Consider the following 26176-nt stretch of genomic DNA (forward strand, 5'->3'; position numbering starts at 1 on the left):
CCATGAATAGATTTCGGTCTAGGATAAGATTTGATTCCTAAAACGGAAAACTCTAAATTAAGGCTCAATTTTGAACTTTACACTCGAGTTTTGACTTTTAGACCACCAATAATAGCAGCATCACATGCGATATTGGAGGACTTGGGTTTAATCTGCCATTAACAACATTTGACGGTTTTCATGGCACATATCCTTATTTTGCAGCTAGTCTGAGGTTCTAAGGCCACTTGAGATTTCACCACTGGTCGAAGCTCAGCCTAACCTGTTTAAAAAAACAAGTTGCGTTAATATAGAGTTCACTTAAATTGGGGAAATTGGGAGGTGCAAATTGGGGGAAGGGAGCAGAGGAAATCAATAAGCATATGAGATTCAATGATCTTCATAGCAAACTATTGATAAGAAGAGGAAGATGAGCACGACAGAGGAGGGTGAACTTGACGAAACAACTATATGTATTAGGATTTAACTATGATTTTGATGAAATTTGACCAACTAGTGAAAATGCAAGCAGAAATGTAAGCAATTCCAATGCAAAGAGCTTTGTTACGATCGGCGTCGGGGATCATGAAAGGAAAAAGAAGGATTTTCTTGCTAAAAATTTAATGGTGAATAGATGCTAGAGGAAGAAGCTTAACGATAATCTTTATATGATTCGGTCCATTGTCGCCCAAATTAACAAATTATTGATTAATGAAATTTATGCAATTTTTCGATTCTTTTCTAGTTATTATAACATATGAATTGTGTTTCAGATGGTTATAACTTAAATTCTTGTGATGCTATTGATTACTTGAAGGAGCTTGTACAAACAATTAATGATCTTCATAACGAACTAGTGGCAACACCATAAGTTATTTAATTAAAAATTCACCAAGCTTCTATCCATTGACACCCACCCCGTCGACGCTTCTTTAACATGTGAAAGAAGAACTATGCCCAACCACCGTTTCCAACCCCAAAAACCACCTTACAAAAGGCAGTTAAAGCTCTTGACTCCATCATCGGAGCTGTGAATCTTGATTAAGTGAATGATTGACTCAAAACTTTTTTGTGTCTTAAATTTTGTAGGATGAGGTACAAGCGAGAGAATAGAGGGGTGTTAACATCCACAATTATGTGGGTGGTGACTAGGGTTTTTTCTTTGGACATTGAGAGTTTTGGATAATCTTGGGTTGCATATTCTGTAAGAGGTTATAAGTTGTTTTAATATGTTTGATTCGGGTGTATTTCAAGCCCAACAAGCGATTTCATTTGCAAAAACACATGTTGAATGATTCCATGAGGGTTTTGAAGGAGGGTGCAAAGTGTGATGGTGAAGAGACATTTAGGTCAATATAGAAAGGAATTATTTACCACATCATCAAATGCATGTTCTTTTGTAAAATATATTACAAGTTGTGTTGTTTTCACGTGCATTATGTCTCTCTACATCATATGTGCCACATAATTTAAGCAACCTGATTATTAGATTGAGTTTGTATAGTTCCCCTATTTAAAAAGGTAAAATGTTACTTTAACGAGTTATTGTGAAAAAAATAACTTTTATGACTAAATCGGGACAAAAACAAACTTCGTTATAATACAATGTCATTTTCGCTAATTATATAACATGTCTATTAACAAATAATAAAAATAGTTATTAAGTTTGAAATTTTGTAATTTTAAAATAAGGATATTAACTAAATTGCCATCTATATATGAGCTAATTAACAAAAATAACTTAGTTATTTCAAAATTTGAAGAAAAAAAACATTTTCTTTGGAATGCCGCATCCTAGACGAGTTATGTTCACTTCAGAATTGATAGAGGTTTCAGAATTGATGGAGGTAGGTGAGATGTGACATAAACGAATTATAGAATCTAAAATCCTACATTCCGGACCGAGATAAGTATAGTCTGAAATGTGATGTTGCAGAGTTACAAAAACCAGTCATTTTATATCTATTCTTGGTCCATTTTGAAGAAATGTTTTAGAAATTGTTTAGATAATCTTCACATTTTGTTTTTTATTATTGAAAATAAGAATTTGTAATAAGTTTTTTAGAGTACATGTTTGTAGTGGAGGACAAGGGGAGCAAATAAAATGTTATGTTCATTATATTGCTAAATGTTTGCACATGTTATGTTGTAGATTTAACAAATTATATCAACTTTTATGGATTGGTTAAAGTGGTTGCTTCGGAGTCCAAATTACATACTAATAAAAAAATGTCTGTCTTTTCATTATCCTTAATCAAATATAGTTATACAGATCATTGACGACAGTAATGTCAGATATTTTCTTAGGACTGTATTTAATATGTCTCCTAACACAACACACTTGTTTGTTGTTAATTATGTTATAGAAAGTGGTGTTAATCGAATCACGACGAGAAAATCATTTTGGTGGCAATGAGTCTTCCGATGCCAAAAATAACAAAATATGTAATTTATTACCTACGACAGCAAATCAAGTTGCTTGTTATGATAGGCTTGTATATAGGGGTGATGTTATGTATAAATGTAATGTTGTTGATGATGATGGTCCATCATTTGATGGTGATGAATCAAAAATCGATCAGTCAAATTAACGATGTTTGTTGATGCTGCAAACTTACTTCCACATGGAAACTCAGTGGAAAAATTGTAGTGTTTTGAGAATATGATGATGGTAACAATGATTAGACAAAACTGCAAGATTGGTCCCTCTGGTATTCAAAAACTTTGCATGAGGTCCAAAAACTTTCTCATTTGCAGAGAAGGTCCAAAATCAAGGTTTTTCCTTGTTTTTTTTTTCCAAAAAAATTTGAAAAGACGGTTATGCCCTTTTACGTTCTTTTTTGTATTTTTTATAATATTTCAAATACTAATTTAATTTAAAAATAAAAAGAAAATAAAATAATTATCCCCCAACCCCACCTCTCTCTCTCTCTCTCTCTCTCTCTCTCTCTCTCTCCTCCCCCTCATTTTAATACCCAGAATACAATCCATCACCATCATCTTCTTCAAAACCCAGCTCCACCCTTCTTCCTTTCTCACTCATCGGTCCTCTCCCCCATCTAGTCGAGCACCAAGTTCACATATTAGATGGAAGAAAAAGAAACCCATCAAGCAACACAACAACCATCATTGTCGAAAAAATCAACCCAAAATCTTTGTCGAGCTCCACCATCCACGAGACTAGAGCACTTAAAAAAAAACAAATCGGTGGTCTAACTGCCACCAACATCTTCGTCCTTAGATATACTGGAAAAGGAAACCCGTTTTTGTGTTGTGGTTTTGATCTTAAAGGTTAATCTACATATTCACATTCACTGGTGGGTTTCTATTACGGGGGTTAGCGAAATCGACGTCGCCGCCATCTAATTCCCATACTCTGCCACCAACAATAACCACCGCTGCAACCAACAGCGACCACTGTCGCTGCAATCTCATATAGGTTTTCTAACCTGCAAAACAACCAATCTATGATGGGTAGAAATTAAAAGTCTAGAATCGATCATCATAGCATTCTTTCAAGCTGGAAATCCACAGACCCTTATTACTGTTCTTGGTTTAGAGTCTCGTGAAACTCACTTGATAAAGTTTCTAAACTGAGGATACCAGGAGGAAATTTTGCTCATTCGATTTCTTGTTTGAGTAATCACCGTTTTGTGTAACAACCCAGAAACCAGGAGAAAATTTTCATTTTTAATTAAGTTTTACAACCATAAGTTTGATTCCAAAATCCATTACATAATCATCATAACAAATCATCAGAGTGTCAATATCAGTAAGTAGTGGAGAGTGAATGTTGTGCCATCAAGCTGGGCCCTTCCCTTTACTACCGGAAGTACCTGAAATCACGAAACAAGTTGTAAGCAAAAGCTTAGTGAGGTTTCCAAATACCACATAACATACAATCGCTAAATACCACACAACATACATATGATTGCAATGGGATACCCCCATGGTCTGATATCCAAGTGTGATGGGCTACCCCCATGGTCTTCCATGCAATGGGCTACCCCCATAGTCTTCCATACAAGTGCCACAGGCTACCCCGAGGTCTTTCAGACAAGCAAACACATAGACAACTAGTATTCCACATGTCAAGTAATGGGTTGGCATTGGTGCCTTCGACCCATTGATATAGTGAGAAGACTTACCTCGGTCTACTGATAAATACTAACTGCTCAGCTACCACTCCAACAATCTCACATTGAATACACAAATCACCCTAATCAGAATTAGGGCACAATCCCAAATCATGGGCCAAAACCCTAAGTCCAAACTCCTAAATTAAAAGCCCGATGCTTTTTCTTTTAATGGCCAAACTATTCCTGGTCCAAAAGCCATAACGGGCCTCAAGGCCCAAAAGTCCCAACAATGCCACTTAGGGCCCATTAGCAAGTTCAAAGGCCCACCCACTCTAAAAAGATCAAGGCCCAAAACAAAAGAGGGCCCAAATGAATTAAGAGCCCAACACAAGCCCAAAGGCTCACTGGAAGCATACGCGTGGCGTAATCCCCATGCACACAACGTACTAGCCCTCCATACGGTACGCGCTGCGTACACCATTGTACACTCAACATATTGCTCAGCCTACTACATTCAGCCGTTTGGTACTTAACCCATGTAGACTTTTGTAAGGGTCGAATTGTTGTAATTAGTCGAAATATATTTTGTCTCTTCGAATGTTTTGTAATGTATTTTACTAGGACGCTTTTATTCGAAGCTTAAGTGTCTATGCCTTAGTATATTTTTTGTACGCTTTCGGTTCCCTATAAATAGGGTTATTTACTAGAGTTAGATAAGAGTTTTTACAGACCTGTCTATTGTACTCTGTAAACATACGAAAGCGTAATAAAGCTGAAACAATATCATATTTAATCCCAATACCAGATCTCGATTACTAAAAGGGTCTTAGGGCATAAAGTTGGCAACTTTATGCCTTAGCATGAATTATGGGAGTCCAACATCCATTTTTGTTCATTAAAGCTCACTTAAAGATCCTTGACTCATGCATGGCTTCATATCCATCAACAAGTTGACATTTTTATGCTTCTAACATGCCAAAGGGACTAATATCTAGCATTTCTAACCTCTTTAGTTGCTGAAACGCACAAGAGAGAATCCATGGACCAAAAATGAGCTTAAAACCAAACCCTAACTCTCTCTAACAAAAGGATCAACAAGGTATGAGGTTTTTACCCCCAAAAGCTTCCCAAGATGATGTAAATTCAGGATCTTTAAGCTCAACCGCATCCAAGGCTTGCTCACTAACTTATTCTTCTTGCAAACACACCAAAAAGGGCCACTAATGTCACTTTCAAGCTCAAATATCACTCTCAATGGAAACTACGTTTTTTGGGATGTTCAAAGGAAGTGGAGGCTGATAAGAATGAGGGTTTAAGGTCATAAGTGAGCTTAAATAGGGCTCAAGCCTTAAAAATAGGGTTTTAGGGAATGGCTACGTACTCCTCGCGTACTCTTCGTACCCCCTGTGTACATGGCTTAAGGTCCCGACTTAGCATTCCCATCTACGCTAAGCGTACATAAACGTACGCCCAACATACGAAGGAGTCCTGTGTAATGAATTTAATAAGTCAAGGACTAAAAGTGACATACCAGAATCTGAGTGTTACAACTCTCCCCCACTTGAATTAGAGTTCATCCTCGAAGTAGCTACCACGAACAAATCTGGGTAGTGCTCCCTCATCTCGTCCTCTGGCTCCCACGTCCACTCGGAGCCCCTTTGGTTCTGCCATTGCACCTTCACCAAATTCACCACCTTGTTACGTAGAGTTTTAGTCTTCGTATCAAGAATCGCAATGGGCTTCTCCACATAATTCAGACACTTATCCACCTGAATATCATCTAATGAGATCACGGCAGAATCATCGGCTACACATTTCCGTAACTGAGATACATGGAAAGTGTTATCGATCTGACTGGGCTCATCAGGAAGATCCAGTCGATATGTAACCCTACCAACCCGGGCAGAAATCCTAAATGGACCAATAAATCGGGGACCCAGCTTGCCCCTATTCCGAAATCGGATGACACCTTTCCAAGGTGACACCTTCAGCAACACAAAGACTCCCACCTGAAACTCGAGATCCGAGCGACGTCGGTCAGCATAACTCTTCTGACGACTCCACGCGACCCTCAGGCTGTCGTGTACCTGCTGAATCAACTCAACGGGCTTAAGCACCACCTCTGTGCTTCCCATGACCCGATGTCCAACTTCCCCCCAACAAATCGGGGTCCTACACCTTCTCCCATACAACATCTCGAACGGTGGTCGACCAATACTAGCATGATAACTGTTGTTGTAGGAGAACTCTTCCATTGGAAGGCAAGTATCCCAAATCCTTCCAAAATCCAACACGCAAGCCCTAAGCATATCCCCGAGCGTCTGCATCGTCCGCTTGCTCTAACCGTCGGTCTGGGGGTGGTATGTCATACTGAAATGTAATTGTGTGCCCAACTCCTCATGGAACTTCCTCCAAAATCTAGAGGTGAAACGAACATCGCAGTCCGAGACCACGGATACTGGCACCCCGTGCCTGACTCCCACCTCCCGAACATAGATATCCGCTAACTTTTCTGTGGATATAGTCTCGGAAATCGGAATAAAATGCGTACTTTTACTCAATCTGTCCACAATGACCCAAATAGAATCAACACCCTACGCCGTACTAGGCAATTTCGTGATAAACTCCATAGTAATCTCTTCCCATTTCCACATAGGGATGGGTAACGGATACACCTTTCCATGAGGTCTCTGGTGTTCGGCTTTGACCTTCCTCCAATTCAAACACCGCTCAACAAACCAAGTAACTTCCATTGTCATACAGGGTCACCAGTAACTCAAACTCAAATCTTGGTACATCTTCGTGGCCCCCGGGTGAATAGAAAACTTTGGTTTATGCGCTTCCTCCAAAATCGTCCTTCTCACCCCACCTGATGTCGGAACCCAGACCCTACCACACTGAGTCAATAACCCCCGACTGTCTCTAACAAACAAAGGAATTTACCCTCTAATCTGCCCAGTCTTCCAATTTTCCTTCTTCAATCCTTCTACCAAAACCTCCTTGATCAAATCCATCAAGGGCGAAGTAATAGTCATCCTCAAACAAATATCTCGAATTGATGAGCACGCCGCCTTATGGCTCAAAGCATCGGCCACCACATTGGCCTTCTCGGGGTGATACAAAATCTCACAGTCACAGTCTTTTACCACATCTAACCACCTCCGTTGCTGCATATTCAAGTTTGGTTGATCCATAAAATACTTCAAACTATTATGATCAGTGTAGATAGTGCATCTGAACCCGTACAAGTAGTGCCTCCAGATTTTGAGGGCAAACACCACCGCCCCCAATTCCAAATCATGTGTGGGGTAATTCGCCTCATGAGGATTCTGCTGCCTTGAGGCGTAAGCAATCACATGCCCTGTTTGCATAAGGATATCTCTTAATCCAAAAAAATAGAAGCGTCACAATAAAGCACAAAATCATCCAATCCCTTAGGCAACACGAGAATCATGGACTCGCACAATCTCAGCATCAAAGTCTCAAAGGCCAACTGCTGATTCGGACCCCACCGAAAGGTCACATTCTTCTTGGTGAGGCGGGTCAAAGGCACTACAATCTTGGAGAAGTCCTGAATAAATCTCCGATAATACCCCACAAGACCCAAGAAACTCTTAATCTCAGGTGCGTTCTTCGGAACTTCCCAACGCATCACAACCTTGATGTTGGTCGGGTCCACCAAGATACCACCCTGGTTGATGATGTGCCCCAAAAACTGCACCTCACGCAACCAAAACTCACATTTGGAGAATTTGTCATAAAGCATCTCCCTCCTCAAGGTCTCCAACACCTCTCACAAATGGTGCTCATGCTACTCCTTGGACTTGGAGTACACCGGAATATCATTAATGAAAACAATCACAAAACGATCCAGCATCGGCCTGCAAACCCGGTTCATGAGATCCATGAACGCTACTAGTGCATTGGTGAGCTCGAAAGGCATCACCACAAACTCATAATGACCATAACGAGTTCTAAAGGTCGTCTTCTATACATCCTCATACCTGATCCTCATCTAATGGTATCCTGATCGAAGGTTAATCTTGGAGAATGAAGATGCACCCTGAAGCTGATCAAATAAGTCTTCGATCCTCAGAAGTGGGTAACGGTTCTTCACCGTTAGTTTGTTTAATTTACGATAATCGATACACATCCTGTGTGACCCGTCCTTATTTTTCACAAATAGAATCGGTGCTCCCAATGGGGAACTGCTCGGATGGATAAAACCCTTTCCTAATAGCTCCTGTAGCTGTGTGGACAACTCCTGCATCTCAGGCGGTGCTAGGTGATATGGCGCCTTGGCTATCGGAGCCGAACCAGGCACCAGATCAATCTGAAACTCAACCTGGCTCTTGGGAGGCACTCCCGACAACTCCTCGGGAAAAAAGTCGCGAAAATTCCCGCATAATGGGTACCCTACTCAATTCTGACATGGTCTCAGCCCGTGAATCCAAAACATATGCCAAAAACCCAGAACAACCCTGCTAAAGAAGCCTCCTAGACCTTGCATCAGAACAGAGAGTTGGCCCATGCGAAGCTCTCTCACCAGTAATGACTAGTTCTCCCCTACTTGGGGTTCGAACTCTCACCAACTTCCTCACACAATCAATCACAACCCCATTGGGCGCCAACAAGTCCATCCCGATGATCACCTCCAATCCCCTCAAGGGGATTGGTACCAAATCGATAGGAAACCTATCACTGAACATGTTCAGAACACATCCTCAGAATAACCTTGCAACGCTCACAGTACGATCATCTGTGATCTCCACCTCCAGAGGGGAGTCCAAATTTACCAGAGCGTCTCGAAACTTCTTGCTGAGCGCAAGACATACAAAAGATCGGGTAGCCCCCGAATCAAATAAAACATGAGCTGACAATCCATTGAGCAAATAGGTGCCTAAAAACGATCATAAAAAATATAAGCATAACAAGAAAACAATAAAAGATAGAGTTAAGTCACATACCAGTAACTACATCCTGCACTGCTCGGGCCTCATCGGTGGTCAACTAAAATGCTATGCTCTTCACCGCATGAGTCTCCGCCTTGCCCTGGCAGCCATCGGTAATCCTCGAGGTGGTTGGCGCATGCGCCACCACTGCACCCCAGAAAACCTTGGATAATCGGCCTTTTATGGTCGGTCTGGTTGTAGTGAAAAGAAACCAAGCCCTTCTTGGGGCACTCCCTGATCATGTGGCCCGACTGACCACAACTATAACGTACTGAGCCTGCTACCCGACAGGCCCTGCTGTGCGGCTTGCCACACTTGGCACAATGAGCCCAGCCCTGCTGGCCTCTGCTATAAGTATCGGAGGTCTTGGACTTCTTGGCCTGGCCCACTACTGTATGCACCTGCTTTGGCTTCCGCTTCGTCCGGAGCTCCAACTCGATTTCCCGCTCACAGGCCTTCTCAATCGTATCATTCAGGGTCTTGCACCCATAAAAGCTCACGAACTCCCTGATATCATCCCTCAACATTGTTGGGTTATGAGCATTCTAACACTCCTAAGTGTACATGCAACCCTAAATACCTTAGATCTATGTTTTCTCTATTATACATATAATTATGAACATCCAAGGTATTATCCTAATCTAGCATACAAAATAATAAATATAACAAGATAGAATACATACCTCTTTAATGTAGAATGTCTTCATGAAGCTTGAGTGCCTAGTGCCCCAAGTGTGACACCTCAAATGGTTCACACAACACCAAATACACTTGGAATAACTTGAGAGAAATGGAACACTCCTTGAAATCGTCTAGCCCTCATATTCACACATTAGTGCACGATTTCTTGAGCCATGGGATTCTTTTATATGGTGGCTATTAGGGTTACACCATGTAACTCATAACTTTACCCATTCCTTATGCTCCATGGATTTTAACCTCCATGGAGTATCCATGGGTCACCCCATGGACTTAGTCCAACATAAGGAATCTTGGATCACAAGCCCACATATACAAGAATGAATGATTTACACAATCAACCCATATATTTAATTAGTCTCCTTTTGATCACTTAATTAATTCCAAATTAATTCTTGATCAATACTAATTAAATAACCTTATTAATATATTAGAACTTATAATATATTAACCAACCTTAAGTGTTATTTCTCTCATTATAGTCTATCCAAATGCATGATGCCATGCAACCCAAATGGACCATGCCGGGTCGGGTCAAGTCTTACCAATTATAGTTATGGACTTAGACATTAATCCAACAGTCTCCCACTTGGATAAGTCTAAAACTATTATTGCGTATGACTTCAGGAACCGATCAGCAATCGTAGCTCTCAAAAGCTTTTGTCGAACTCTGACCTTGTCGATGAACTCTGACCTTTGTCAATGACTTGTCCATTAGATAAGGGATCATATATTCCTCCATTCTAGATATCATATGGACTGAGACATGGATTATCAATCATTCTCTCTGTCCATTTGTTGTTTCCCGATTCCCGATTCATGATAACTGACTGATTGAACAAATCAAATCAGTCCTGGCTTGGCCAAGCACTCACATGTGTCATCACTAAATTATCGAGGGGCCCACAGATATCACTTTTATCCCGAAGGTAAAAGGAATGGATAAACTTCGACTCATATGGCTTGTTCTACTACTTGTTGAATCATACACAAAGACACGTTTTATAACATCGAGTTACCAATGCGTTTTCGTGCAATCAATGTATAACCAACTCATGGTAACAACTCATATCTCTAGGTTTTAAGAATATAAGATATTATCGTCTCATGATCACTCGTGATAAAATCCATGAAGTGATTCAAATGAGCGCGGGTTGAATCCAATACTCAGAACTTATGAGCACTCATGAGTGTTGTAGCCCTTTGTCCAACATCTTAGACCTCTACAAGCCAACCCATGACAGTCTTGATTCATATCTACTTCCAACATATGACCGACTGTGGATGGTTTGAATAACTTAGTCATCCAGAACAATGACCTAGTTATTCTGGAAGTTAAAACATGCACAGTGAAACACAATAATAATTGAATCCAATATGGTATCAAAACCTATGAACATAAATAAAACACCTTTTATTTATCACCATATGATTACACATTATTCATTGTATACTGTTTCAGCTATCAACTTTATTCTTGAATTTAAAACAATAGTTGTCCCATGCTCCAAGCATGTACACTATGTTTTCTAAACACTAGTCATGCCATACACCAAGTATGCATACTATGTTTGTCTATGATCTTTACTTTGTAAAATAGATCAATTGAACATCACTCCAATGATCCTCTTTTCACAGTCCCAAATCCTTACTGCAAATGCAAGAATTCCAAATTCATGCCATTTACTGAAATCTGTTAGATTCTAAACTTATATGCATTGATCCTCTTAATGATTATGCACAAAGTCAGAAAGACTTGACAACAATCATTACAGAGCATTCCAAAGGAGATCAGCTCCTTGGAAACATCCTTCTTTCATTAAGTTTCCTAATCTTACACAGATTGAATAATTTCTAACTTTGAAACATTTCCATATTCCATTTTGACTATCACTTCTGAACAAGAGTTGCCTCCTTACAGATTATGTCAATATGGTCCTTCCAGAATTAACATTATACTTCCAACTGTCCTTGAGCAACCAATCTTTGGTAAACCTTAGATTGTCCTCGACAATTGCTTAATCATTTTAGTCATATCCAATTCTAGACCTTTTCCCTTCATAATGCCCCAGGCATTTGGAAAATTTTAGAAAGGATGAATATAGCACATGTAATCGATCCTATATCCGAAGCATATGGGACACGATTCATGATGTCTCACATAAAGACTAAACCAGTCTTTTGCTATAATATTTCCATTTCAATTTGCCAAGTTCTCAAAATTCAGATTATGAAAAGGGATGCCGTAATCATAATCGAATTTTAGAACGCATATAATGGACCCATATATAGAATTTCCTTATGTTGAGCCATTCCAACATGAAATTCATATATATATATATATATCCTTGATTAAATACGATTAAAATCTCAATCTAAGGTTTTAGAATTGAAATGAAGTATAATTTCCTCTCCCTTAATTATAGCAAAACAACTTTTTCAACCCCTGCAACCTCACGAATTGAAACTTTTGTTTTCTATAATTAACATTGCTAACTTGCAACCTTTGTCATAATTATCATGCTCCCACTAACATGATGATTATTAGCATAACACTTATGCTCCCACTAGCTTTGACATGTACTCATAAATCAGCTGACTTTCTTACCAAAGTTCAGATTTCTGATACTAGATTGTTTTGATAAAACTTTATCAAAATCATACACCTCTCTTAGATAGCTCACATGTGTGTCTAAACAATTTTAGAACTATGAAAAGGGATGCCGTAATCATAGTCTCAATTGTTTAGACCTTTGCCACTTCTCACAAGTCCATGTTAGTGTGCCGGTAAACCACACACGCTCCACTAACGACTTTGAGAATGCAAATATCACAATTGCTATCTAGCTAAAATCTACTTAGTGAAAGTGTTTCCTCACCATCATTTTCATGAATCGGAGAGAAACCTTATGACACTTAGATTTAATAGTGTATGTGTTCTTATCCACGTGAATTTGTCAAAACCATAATCACAAGACAAGGTTAGTGACAAATCCAAACTCATATTGATTAAACTTGTGCAATCTTAAATTCTTGCCATTTGGCAGCTCAGGTGCCTGCCATTACTTCCAAGTAGTTGTGCAACCAATTGAGAACTCTCAGAACTCCTATGCAAAGCCAACTTGAATAGGCACAAAAATTTCAACACGATAGGTTATAAACCTCAAGTCGTGTGCTAGTGAAGGACTTTAGGTTTTATTCTTGATTAAGTCTTGAAACTTTCAAGAGCTTTAAGAGCATTCTTAGAGGGGAAGAATGGAAGATTGAATGCTGATGTTGAGGGGGAGCATAATGTTGAGGGGGAGCATTTAGAAAACAGTGAGAATAATAATGATTTTGATGATGTTTGTTCGATTGCAGGATCAGTGAATGATGATATGTATGAAGATGCACCTTTGGAATTTGATCCAGCATATCCACCAATGGAAAAGTGGACAAAAGATCATCCGAAGGTTCAAGTAATTGGGAATCCACAAGAGGGAGTATTAACAAGAGCTCAAATTCGTGCAAAGAATGAGGTATTGAATACTCATCAAGAATTTTGCATGTTCAATGTTTTCATCTCTAAAATTGAACCAAAAACAGTTAAGAATGCAATGGAACACTCAGATTGGGTTGTTGCAATGCAATCTGAATTGTCTGAATTTGAACAAAACAAGGTTTGGAGATTAATTCCTAAACCTGAAAATGTTTCAATTGTTGGGTTTAAATGGATTTTCAAAAATAAAACCGTCAAAGATGGAAACATTGTTCGAAACAAAGCCAGACTTGTTGTTAAAGGATATTCACAACAAGAAGGAATCGACTATGAAGAAACTTTTGCCCCTGTCGCAAGACTCGAGGCTGATCGTATATTTCTGGCTTATGCAGCTCACAAAGATTTTGATGTTTATCAAATGGTCGTGAAGTGTGCATTTCTAAATGGAGAGCTTGAAGAAACGGTTTACGTGGAACAACCCCAGGTTTTATTAACGAAGAATTTTGAAATCATGTTTATATTTTAGATAAGGCAGATTATGGTTTGAAACAAGCACCACGAGCATGGTATGCAACACTTACTTCATTTTTGAAACAATCTAAATTTAAACAAGGATCTGTTGATCCCACATTATTTCGAAAGAAAGTTGGGAATCATCTAATGCTTGTTCAAATATATGTTGATGATATTATTTTTGGCTTAACTAACCCTGCCTTGTCTAGAGAATTCAAAGATCTGATGAAAAGCAAGTTTGAAATGAGCATGATGGGAAAAATCAATAATTTTCTTGGACTGAATATTCGTCAAAACAGAGAAGGGATTTTTATTAATCAGGAAAAATATACGAAAAATCTTCTAGAGAAGTTTGGATTGACGAATAGCACAAAGTTACGAGTTCCTATGGCAACTGGCATAAAATTGACACCTTCGTTAGATAAACCTGCAGTTGACCTAACTCTGTACAGGAGCATGCTTGGTTCATTACTTTATCTTACAGCAAGTAGACCTGATATCATGTTTTCTGTGTGTAATTGTGCTAGGTATCAGTCAAATCCACGAGAACCACATCTCACTGTTGTGAAGAATATATTTCGTTATCTTAAAGGAACAATTTCGTTAGGATTGTGGTATCCTTCGAACACTGGGTTCTTTGTACAAGCATATTCGGATGCAGACTTGGGTGGTTGTAATCTTGATAGGAAAAGCACAAGTGGTGGATGTCAATTTCTTGATGGCAAATTGGTGAGCTGGCAGTCGAAAAAGCAAACATGTGTCTCAATCTCAACAGCTGAAGCAGAATATGTGGCTGCTGCTGGTTGCACTTCACAAATTATATGGATTCAAAGTCAATTGCGTGATTATGCAATCAATATGAAAAAGATTCCATTATATTGTGATTCTCAAAGTGCAATAAGAATTTGTCATAATCCTGTGCAGCATTCGAAAACTAAACATATAGCACTTCGTTATCATTTCATCAAAGATCACGTGGAAGATGGAAATATTGAAGTGCATTTCGTGAAAACAACTGATCAGTTAGCTGACATTTTCACGAAACCTTTGGATGAAAAATCCCTTGTGAAAATTATAGAAGGACTTGGAATGATCGATGGAAATTATGTTCCATGCGAAAAAGGAGAATGACGGTTGACAAGAAATGATTCAGAGGCAGTGAATAAAAGACAATGCAAAGTCATTCAACATTCAGAGGTTACTGTTCATAGTCAATGCTTCGACCCATTCGAATTCGTAAATTTGTTACTTATTTTACGGGTTGATTCAGAGGTTACTGTTCATAGTCAACGCTTCGACCCCTTCGAATTCGTACATTTGTCACTAATGAGGGAATGATAAAATTTCGTGTTTTTGCAACAATTATAGTATATTTTCATTTTCGAAAATTCAAAAATCCAAAAAGATTTTCGTTTGTTTTGTCATTTAATTTTCGAAAATTCAAAAATCCAAAAATATTTTCGTTTGTTTTGTCATTTAATTTTCGAAAATTCAAAAATCCAAAAAGATTTTCGTTTGTTTTGTCATTTAATTTTCGAAAATTCAAAAATCCAAAAATATTTTCGTTTGTTTTGTCATTTAATTTTCGAAAATTCAAAAATCCAAAAAGATTTTCGGTTGTTTTGTCATTTAATTTTCGAAAATTCAAAAATCCAAAAAGATTTTCGTTTGTTTCGTCATTTAATTTTCGAAAATTTAAAAATCCAAAAAGATTTTCGTTTGTTCTGTCTTTACTTTCGAAAAATCAAAACAACAAAAATATTTTGATTCTTATTTTTTTTTAGTATTTTGTTGCAGTTAATCTTGAAGATACAGAGTGGATTATGCTAGCAATTCTAGGGTCAGGTATCTTTTTCGTTTGAATTGATAAATTTTTCATCCTTTGAACTAGTTAAGATGTCCCTAGAAGTATGCTGCTGCATGTTGTCCAAAAGCCTCCAATGACTCAATGTGTGTGTACGAAAGCCTTAATGAAATTTTTCATACGAAAATTTCTTCCCAATCAGGCTTACATTCACATTAGTCTCTGAGCTACCTGACTCTTCTCAAAATGAGTTAAGAGTTTACTATTTGGTCCTACTATAACAGAGGTACTTTTCGTGTCTTACAACAATCTTTTTCATCTATAAAATTCTTACACAATCACACACGAAGACATATGTCCGAGAGGTCTCTGATCAAACCCATCGAGACTTAGACATATCAAAAATCTGTGTTTATGATCTGACATCATGAGACCGTGATGAAAGTGAAACCCAATTTTCACTATCCTTTTAAGAAATTGACGGGGATCAATGATCCAGATTCTCACGAAACTTTTGTTTCTGTACCAAAATTCGAAACTCCAAATCATATTCATTTCGAATGAGTGGTCTTGATCAAACATTCGAAACCTATGATGTTTCTTATCCAACAAGATCCAACACAAATTTTTGTTCTTGAATATGATTTCCGTGTGAGTTTCATTCGAATGTCAAAGTCATTTCAAATTTCTCAAAGCAAACTTGTCACTGACTACACTGGTCAAACAAGTCATTTCGGTTACAATTTATCACCTTATGTTTAGGTTGACATGTAACGAAATATTTTAACTAGCCACGATGCTTAATAAAAGAAGCCCTTCGATACTTATCAACAAGTATTCGATTGTAATTCACGGGAACCCACACAAGCAATTGATCATTTCTCTTAATGATTAATGAAGTAATCTTTGCCCGGGATTTTATCTGCTTTTGTGTCAATTGTTTGACATCACGATATTCTAAAATTTTCTTATATTTGTTTCTCGTCTACATTCTTTGGAACACTGCACTCACGAAATATTTGAGGTTCTGAGTAATACCAAATCAGGCTGATGATTTCAAAACTTCTGGCATATGACTTTGCTTTTCATCCCAAAAGTGAAAGAGCCTTGCTTCCATTCGAAGGGTTCTGACGGTTACAATATTCTAAGGGAAAACAAGACAGGCTGTTTATAAATGACGTATAGTATTCTGTTTGTTTTTCAAGGCGATGTGACAGCTACTTTTTGACGCATGGCTACTTTTACGCAGTAATGGTCCGATTTTCAAGGTGCCACGTCGGATATCATTAATTATCAATCCCGCTTCAAATTCAAACTTCAGGGTTACATATAAAAAGGGGATTCAAGGGTTCATTATCAGTTTACGCGAACAAAAAGAAAAAAAATTCCCAAATTCTCTGCTCATCAAAATCTTCAAACCCTAACAATGGCGACTTCTGCTCATGTTGATTCTCATACCACTGAAGATGCCTCTTCATTACCAATAATGAAGATTCAAGCAACAAACTATCACTTGGAGGGTGATGTTTCTCAATACCCAGAAGACTTGAAGATGCTAATTGTTGCTTTGAAGAATTCTGTTCTGTCAAAGGCGATGTTTAGTTCATTCTCTGTTCCAATGTCATGGCTGTCTCAAGTAGGATCTACTGCTACATACAACAAAGCTTCTGATACAATTACTTTTCATCTGGTGAATGACAAAAAGGTCAGGCTAACCAAGAAACTCTTTTGTCAAATTCTTGAAATTCCGAATTCACCTCCCTATGTTGCTTTCACATTCCCTCAAATCGTTAACATGTTTAATGAGATGGGATATCAGCCTCCATTGTCTAAGATCAGTGATTTTAAGAAATCTGGTCTTCCACGACTATGGAATTTCTTGTATGGAATCTTTCTACGATGTTTAACAGGGAGAACAGTTGGTCTGGATAAGGGAAGAATGGAGGTTTATGCTATGGTTGCTGGCATCTATTATGATCTGCAAGTGGACTATTCTACACAATTATGGAAGGAATTCCAAAAGGGTGTAGAACATACGAATGCTATTCATGGTATTTCGTGTGCAAGATACTGGAGCTTGATTTTGCAGTATTTTTACAACAAGGAAGGGATTTTGGTACCCAATGATGAAGAAAGAGCCGTTTTTCAGTCGTACCACTATCCGAAGGATGTCATAGACAGTGGTGAAGTTTTTCCATCAGTTGCTCGTATTCCTGATGCAATGCTTAAAAGAGTTGATCCTTCGAATTCTGTTTTGGTAGCATATTTGAAGACTATTGATTCAACAATCGAAACTGGCATACTATTAGGAAGAGATGATAAGAAATCCAAGAAGACGAAGAAGAATGAAACTGAGTCAAAATCTTCGAAATCTCCAAAGAAGAAGCCTGAAACCATTGATGTGTCTGTTGCTGAGACTCAAGTGATTGAGCCTATTAATGAAGAAACACAAGAGAATGTAATTATTCCTTCGAAGACTGGTATGTTTCGAAGAATCAAAATGAAGTCATCCCATAAAAGCAAGTCTCCTACACACAAAGTGATTCGAAAACCTCAAATCACTCATCAAGGTGTGTTAATTCGAGAAGTGCCAGCACCTGTTTCTCCGGTGTCCAAGAAACGACGGGCTGAGGATATGGCAAAACAGTTGTCAAAGAAGAAGAAGAAGAAGAAGACTCGAAAACTCGTGATTTCTACTGAGTCAACAGAAGATGATGATGAAAGAATTCCAGAAACCCCAGAGTTAAATCCTAATGCAGGAAGTTCAACTCCTGAGCAGACAGTCATCATTCCACCCGAAGATTCGGTTGCCAAATCAGTTTCTGAGGCGGTACGAACTTCAGGCATCCCTGCAAACGTATCTGCGGATGCACATGTTCATATGGGTGATGGAGGTTCGAAAAATGATGATCAAAATAAATCTATTTCTGCCCCTTTTGAAAGTATTGTTTCTTTACCTTCATCCACTATTCCCATTACATCTACCACTGATTCTCCTACATTCTAACACATTATCAATCAACCATTCACTTCTATTTTTTCTTCTCAATCCACTAACACACCCAAACCGACTTCGAATGTTCAAGAAACCATTTTTATGGAGACAGATGCTGATACTGAGGGGTTTGGAGGCACGTTTGACGAATTGGAATTTTATGAAGAAGAAGAGCAATTTCCAGATCATATGCTGATGACCATGAAGCAGTTTAAAATTCTGAATCAGAAGTTGAATTTGATAATTCAATCTCAAGCTGATCTGGGGGGTGGTTCATCTGTTTCTAGTTTGGAGGTTGATTCAATGTTGAAAATGCTCGAAGCCAGAGTTGTGAGCAAAGTCTCTGGCATGATTACTGATTCCGAATCTCGAATTTTGGAGAAAGTTGATTATAATGATCAAAATAATGAACTTCGGATCAAATCTCAAAATTCAATGTTTTCTAGTGATGTGAAAAATTTGAAGAATGTCACAAAGGAAAGGCATGTTCTTTTTGTCCAAGAAGTGAAGAAGGTCAGGGAGGATGTAAATTTGCAGATTCACGAACTTCGTGAAGACATGCAAAAAGAAGTTGCTACTGTTCAACAAGATTATTCATCCTTGAATCAAAAGGTTGATATAATTTGTGATGCAGTCACAAGATTTGTTAAATTGTATGAAAATTTGAGTCCGCAACTTACTCAACTTTCAACATCCGAAAAAACAAACTTTGAGGAAGTGATAACTTTGCTCAATGAGTTAAAAGAAATTTTTGACAGACCGGTTTCTTCTTCCTTGATTACTCCTGAATTTTTATCATAGAAGTTTATCCAATTCGAAGCCATCCTCAACAAACAACTTGCTCCTCTCTTTTGAATATCTAGCCTACTTCCAACAACAAATGCCCCACCTGTTTTCATAGGGGTGCAAGGGGGAGAAAGAAAAATTGGTGAATCGAAGGTTGGCGGTGAAAATGCAAAAGTTGTAGGAAAAGTATTTTCTTCGAAGATCCCAACAACAAAGCCAGTTATAGTTTCTGCTGGGATGGTGACTTCAACAGTCGTAACAACATTGCCTATTACAAGATCTATTTCGAAAGGAATTGTAATTGGTAAATCCACAAAGACTGGTGAAAGTGGTTCGAAACCAAAAGAGGCAATTGACAATCCAGCTTTGAAAGATAAAGGAAAGTCGATTGTAGTGGAATTGTCAAAAGAAGAAAAGAAGGCTGCAGCAGAAGCTGAAATCGAAAAATTGAGATTGATTCAAAGCATTATGGCTCAGCGTGCTGGTGATACGAAGGGAATGAATAAAGGTGATCCTGCCAAACACTACAATTACGAAACAATCGAGGCCAAAGTAGCGTATAATCACATTTATTCATTTAAGAAGAAACCAAAACAAAGTTATTTGATTATGAATACTGATACAAGTCAGCTGGATTTTCCGATAAATGAAATGATGTTCATCATGCCTCAGTTCAAAGCTGAAGGAAATTTTCAAAATAAGGATGAAGGTACTCACATGAAAATTCGTTTTCATGCTGTTCTTGCAAAAGCCCCTGAGGAAGTGTGGTCACTGGTTAAAATCAAGAAAGTGATCAGTATGAAAAAGGATGTGGTATTCGAAAACACAATTCAAAATTTCAAGTATGTGGTTGCCAGGGCAAATGGAAATATTTGCGAATTCACTGTTGCAGATTTTCCATTAATGAACTTGTATGATCTTATACAAGTTGCATTACTTTTAAAAGACAAATCATTTTCATATCTTCAAAACACAGAACCTGATGAATTCAAGCTTGGAGTTGCTCACATCAAGATTTTCATAGAAAATTACTACGAGTGTTTGGCTCTTACAGATGTGGAGTTAGCTACGGCTAAAGGTATGGAAATTAAAGCTCCGATGACTCCAACAAAGACTCAAGAAGAATTGAAAAAGTATGCTGATGGTGAAATCTGCTTGAAGCCTTTTGGAATGGTATTCGCAGGAAAAGACAAAGCTGGAAAAGCTAAACGGTTCTTATTTCAGGCATGCGAAGTGGAGAGATATTCAACGTCTCAATACTGTTCGTATGAATCATTGCCAGAAGAACAATTAAGGAGATAAGAAAGAGCTGAAGAAGATTATCTCCTGGTACACGGAGATTCGAAGAGTGCTACTGTATTCCATCACACTTCTTACGAATTAAGGATTTCGACTATGGTTACAAAGGGGGAGATTGTAAGGGTCGAATTGTTGTAATTAGTCGAAATATATTTTGTCTCTTCGAATGTTTTGTAATGTATTTTACTAGGACGCTTTTATTCGAAGCTTAAGTGTCTATGCCTTAGTATATTTTTTGTACGCTCTCGGTTCCCTATAAATAGGGTTATTTACTAGAGTTAGATAAGAGTTTTTACAGACCTGTCTATTGTACTCTGTAAACATACGAAAGCGTAATAAAGTTGAAACAAGATCATATTTAATCCCAATACCAGATCTCGATTACTAAAAGGGTCTTGGGGCATAAAGTTGGCAACTTTATGCCTTAGCATGAATTATGGGAGTCCAACATCCATTTTTGTTCATTAAAGCTCACTTAAAGATCCTTGACTCATGCATGGCTTCATATCCATCAACAAGTTGACATTTTTATGCTTCTAACATGCTAAAGGGACTAATATCTAGCATTTCTAACCTCTTTAGTTGCCGAAACGCACAAGAGAGAATCCATGGACCAAAAATGAGCTTAAAACCAAACCCTAACTCTCTCTAACAAAAGGATCAACAAGGTATGAGGTTTTTACCTCCAAAAGCTTCCCAAGATGATGTAAATTCAGGATCTTTAAGCTCAACCACATCCAAGGCTTGCTCACTAACTTATTCTTCTTGCAAACACACCAAAAAGGGCCACTAATGTCACTTTCAAGCTCAAATATCACTCTCAATGGAAACTACGTTTTTTGGGATGTTCAAAGGAAGTGGAGCCTGATAAGAATGAGGGTCTAAGGTCATAAGTGAGCTTAAATAGGGCTCAAACCTTAAAAATAGGGTTTTAGGGAATGGCTACGTACTCCTCGCGTACTCTTCGTACCCCCTTGTGTACATGGCTTAAGGTCCCGACTTAGCATTCCCATCTACGCTAAGCGTACATAAACGTACGCCCAACATACGAAGGAGTCCTTTGTAATGAATTTAATAAGTCAAGGACTAAAAGTGACATACCAGAATCTGAGATTTACAACTCTCCCCCACTTGAATTAGAGTTCATCCTCGAAGTAGCTACCACGAACAAATCTGGGTAGTGCTCCATCATCTCGTCCTCTGGCTCCCACGTCCACTCGGAGCCCCTTTGGTTCTGCCATTGCACCTTCACCAGATTCACCACATTGTTACGTAGAGTTTTAGTCTTCGTATCAAGAATCGCAATGGGCTTCTCCACATAATTCAGACACTTATCCACCTGAATATCATCTAATGAGATCACGGCAGAATCATCGGCTACACATTTCCGTAACTGAGATACATGGAAAGTGTTATCGATCTGACTGGGCTCATCAGGAAGATCCAGCCGATATGTAACCCTACCAACCCGGGCAGAAATCCTAAATGGACCAATAAATCGGGGACCCAGCTTGCCCCTCTTCCGAAATCGGATGACACCTTTCCAAGGTGACACCTTCAGCAACACAAAGTCTCCCACCTGAAACTCGAGATCCGAGCGACGTCGGTCAGCATAACTCTTCTGACGACTCTACGCGACCCTCAGGCTGTCGTGTACCTTCTGAATCAACTCAACGGGCTTAAGCACCACCTCGGTGCTTCCCATGACCCGATGTCCAACTTCCCCCCAACAAATCGGGGTCCTACACCTTCTCCCATACAACATCTCAAACGGTGGTCGACCAATACTAGCATGATAACTGTTGTTGTAGGAGAACTCTTCCATTGGAAGGCAAGTATCCCAAATCCTTCCAAAATCCAACACGCAAGCCCTAAGCATATCCCCGAGCGTCTGCATCGTCCGCTTGCTCTAACCGTCGGTCTGGGGGTGGTATGTCATACTGAAATGTAATTGTGTGCCCAACTCCTCATGGAACTTCCTCCAAAATCTAGAGGTGAAACGAACATCGCAGTCCGAGACCACGGATACTGGCACCCCGTGCCTGACTCCCACCTCCCGAACATAGATATCCGCTAACTTTTCTGCGGATATAGTCTAGGAAATCGGAATAAAATGCGTACTTTTACTCAATCTGTCCACAATGACCCAAATAGAATCAACACCCTACGCCGTACTAGGCAATTTCGTGATAAACTCCATAGTAATCTCTTCCCATTTCCACATAGGGATGGGTAACGGATACACCTTTCCATGAGGTCTCTGGTGTTCGGCTTTGACCTTCCTCCAATTCAAACACCGCTCAACAAACCAAGTAACTTCCATTATCATACAGGGTCACCAGTAACTCAAACTCAAATCTTGGTACATCTTCGTGGCCCCCGGGTGAATAGAAAACTTTGGTTTATGTGCTTCCTCCAAAATCGTCCTTCTCACCCCACCTGATGTCGGAACCCAGACCCTACCACACTGAGTCAATAACCCCCGACTGTCTCTAACAAACAAAGGAATTTACCCTCTAATCTGCCCAGTCTTCCAATTTTCCTTCTTCAATCCTTCTACCAAAACCTCCTTGATCAAATCCATCAAGGGCGAAGTAATAGTCATCCTCAAACAAATATCTCGAATTGATGAGCACGCCGCCTTATGGCTCAAAGCATCGGCCACCACATTGGCCTTCTCGGGGTGATACAAAATCTCACAGTCATAGTCTTTTACCACATCTAACCACCTCCGTTGCTGCATATTCAAGTTTGGTTGATCCATAAAATACTTCAAACTATTATGATCAGTGTAGATAGTGCATCTGAACCCGTACAAGTAGTGCCTCCAGATTTTGAGGGCAAACACCACCGCCCCCAATTCCAAATCATGTGTGGGGTAATTCGCCTCATGAGGATTCTGCTGCCTTGAGGCGTAAGCAATCACATGCCCTGTCTGCATAAGGATATCTCTTAATCCAAAAAAATAGAAGCGTCACAATAAAGCACAAAATCATCCAATCCCTTAGGCAACACGAGAATCATGGACTCGCACAATCTCAGCATCAAAGTCTCAAAGGTCAACTACTGATTCGGACCCCACCGAAAGGTCACATTCTTCTTGGTGAGGCGGGTCAAAGGCACTACAATCTTGGAGAAGTCCTGAATAAATCTCCGATAATACCCCACAAGACCCAAGAAACTCTTAATCTCAGGTGCGTTCTTTGGAACTTCCCAACGCATCACAACCTTGATGTTGGTCGGGTCCACCAAGATACCACCCTGGTTGATGATGTGCCCCAAAAACTGCACCTCACGCAACCAAAACTTACATTTGGAGAATTTGTCATAAAGCATCTCCCTCCTCAAGGTCTCCAACACCTCTCACAAATGGTGCTCATGCTACTCCTTGGACTTGGAGTACACCGGAATATCATTAATGAAAACAATCACAAAACGATCCAGCATCGGCCTGCAAACCCGGTTCATGAGATCCATGAACGCTACTAGTGCATTGGTGAGCTCGAAAGGCATCACCACAAACTCATAATGACCATAACGAGTTCTAAAGGTCGTCTTCTGTACATCCTCATACCTGATCCTCATCTAATGGTATCCTGATCGAAGGTTAATCTTGGAGAATGAAGATGCACCCTGAAGCTGATCAAATAAGTCTTCGATCCTCAGAAGTGGGTAACGGTTCTTCACCGTTAGTTTGTTTAATTTACGATAATCGATACACATCCTGTGTGACCCGTCCTTATTTTTCACAAATAGAATCGGTGCTCCCAATGGGGAACTGCTCGGATGGATAAAACCATTTCCTAATAGCTCCTGTAGCTGTGTGGACAACTCCTGCATCTCAGGCGGTGCTAGGTGATATGGCGCCTTGGCTATCGGAGCCGAACCAGGCACCAGATCAATCTGAAACTCAACCTGGCTCTCGGGAGGCACTCCCGGCAACTCCTCGGGAAAAAAGTCGCGAAAATTCCCGCATAATGGGTACCCTACTCAATTCTGACATGGTCTCAGCCTGTGAATCCAAAACATATGCCAAAAACCCAGAACAACCCTGCTAAAGAAGCCTCCTAGACCTTGCATCAGAACAGAGAGTTGGCCCATGCGAAGCTCTCTCACCAGTAATGACTAGTTCTCCCCTACTTGGGGTTCCAACTCTCACCAACTTCCTCACACAATCAATCACAACCCCATTGGGCGCCAACAAGTCCATCCCGATGATCACCTCCAATCCCCTCAAGGGGATTGGTACCAAATCGATAGGAAACCTATCACTGAACATGTTCAGAACATATCCTCAGAATAACCTTGCAACACTCACAGTACGATCATCTGTGATCTCCACCTCCAGAGGGGAGTCCAAATTTACCAGAGCGTCTCGAAACTTCTTGCTGAGCGCAAGACATACAAAAGATCGGGTAGCCCCCGAATCAAATAAAACATGAGCTGACAATCCATTGAGCAAATAGGTGCCTAAAAACGATCATAAAAAAATATAAGCATAACAAGAAAACAATAAAAGATAGAGTTCAGTCACATACCAGTAACTACATCCTGCACTGCTCGGGCCTCATCGGTGGTCAACTAAAATGCTATGCTCGTCACCGCATGAGTCTCTGCCTTGCCCTGGCAGCCATCGGTAATCCTCGAGGTGTTTGGCGCATGCGCCACCACTGCACCCCAGAAAACCTTGGATAATCGGCCTTTTATGGTCGGTCTGGTTGCAGTGAAAAGAAACCAAGCCCTTCTTGGGGTACTCCCTGATCATGTGGCCCGACTGACCACAACTATAACGTACTGAGCCTGCTACCCGACAGGCCCTGCTGTGCGGCTTGCCACACTTGGCACAATGAGCCCAGCCCTGCTGGCCTTTGCTATAAGTATCGGAGGTCTTGGACTTCTTGGCCTGGCCCACTACTGTATGCACCTGCTTTGGCTTCCGCTTCGTCCGGAGCTCCAACTCGATTTCCCGCTCACAGGCCTTCTCAATCGTATCATTCAGGGTCTTGCACCCATAAAAGCTCACGAACTCCCTGATATCATCCCTCAACATTGTTGGGTTATGAGCATTCTAACACTCCTAAGTGTACATGCAACCCTAAATACCTTGGATCTATGTTTTCTCTATTATACATACAATTATGAACATCCAAGGTATTATCCTAATCTAGCATACAAAATAATAAATATAACAAGATAGAATACATACCTCTTTGATGTAGAATGTCTTCATGAAGCTTGAGTGCCTAGTGCCCCAAGTGTGACACCTCAAATGGTTCACACAACACCAAATACACTTGGAATAACTTGAGAGAAATGGAACACTCCTTGAAATCGTCTAGCCCTCATATTCACACATTAGTGCACGATTTCTTGAGCCATGGGATTCTTTTATATGGTGGCTATTAGGGTTACACCATGTAACTCATAACTTTACCCATTCCTTATGCTCCATGGATTTTAACCTCCATGGAGTATCCATGGTTCACCCCATGGACTTAGTCCAACATAAGGAATCTTGGATCACAAGCCCACATATACAAGAATGAATGATTTACACAATCAACCCATATATTTAATTAGTCTCCTTTTGAT

At 39.6% G+C, this 26176-nt stretch overlaps 1 pseudogene; it reads left to right on the forward strand.

The window, feature by feature from the left end:
* The window catches only part of LOC145163917 (transcription factor ICE1-like), a 66018-nt pseudogene that overhangs the window by 24219 nt on the left and 15623 nt on the right, over nucleotides 1-26176 (forward strand).

Source organism: Lactuca virosa, chromosome 3 (assembly GCF_052849685.1).
Source record: "Lactuca virosa cultivar CGN04683 chromosome 3, Lactuca_virosa_CGN04683_v6, whole genome shotgun sequence".
Lineage (NCBI taxonomy): Eukaryota > Viridiplantae > Streptophyta > Magnoliopsida > Asterales > Asteraceae > Lactuca > Lactuca virosa.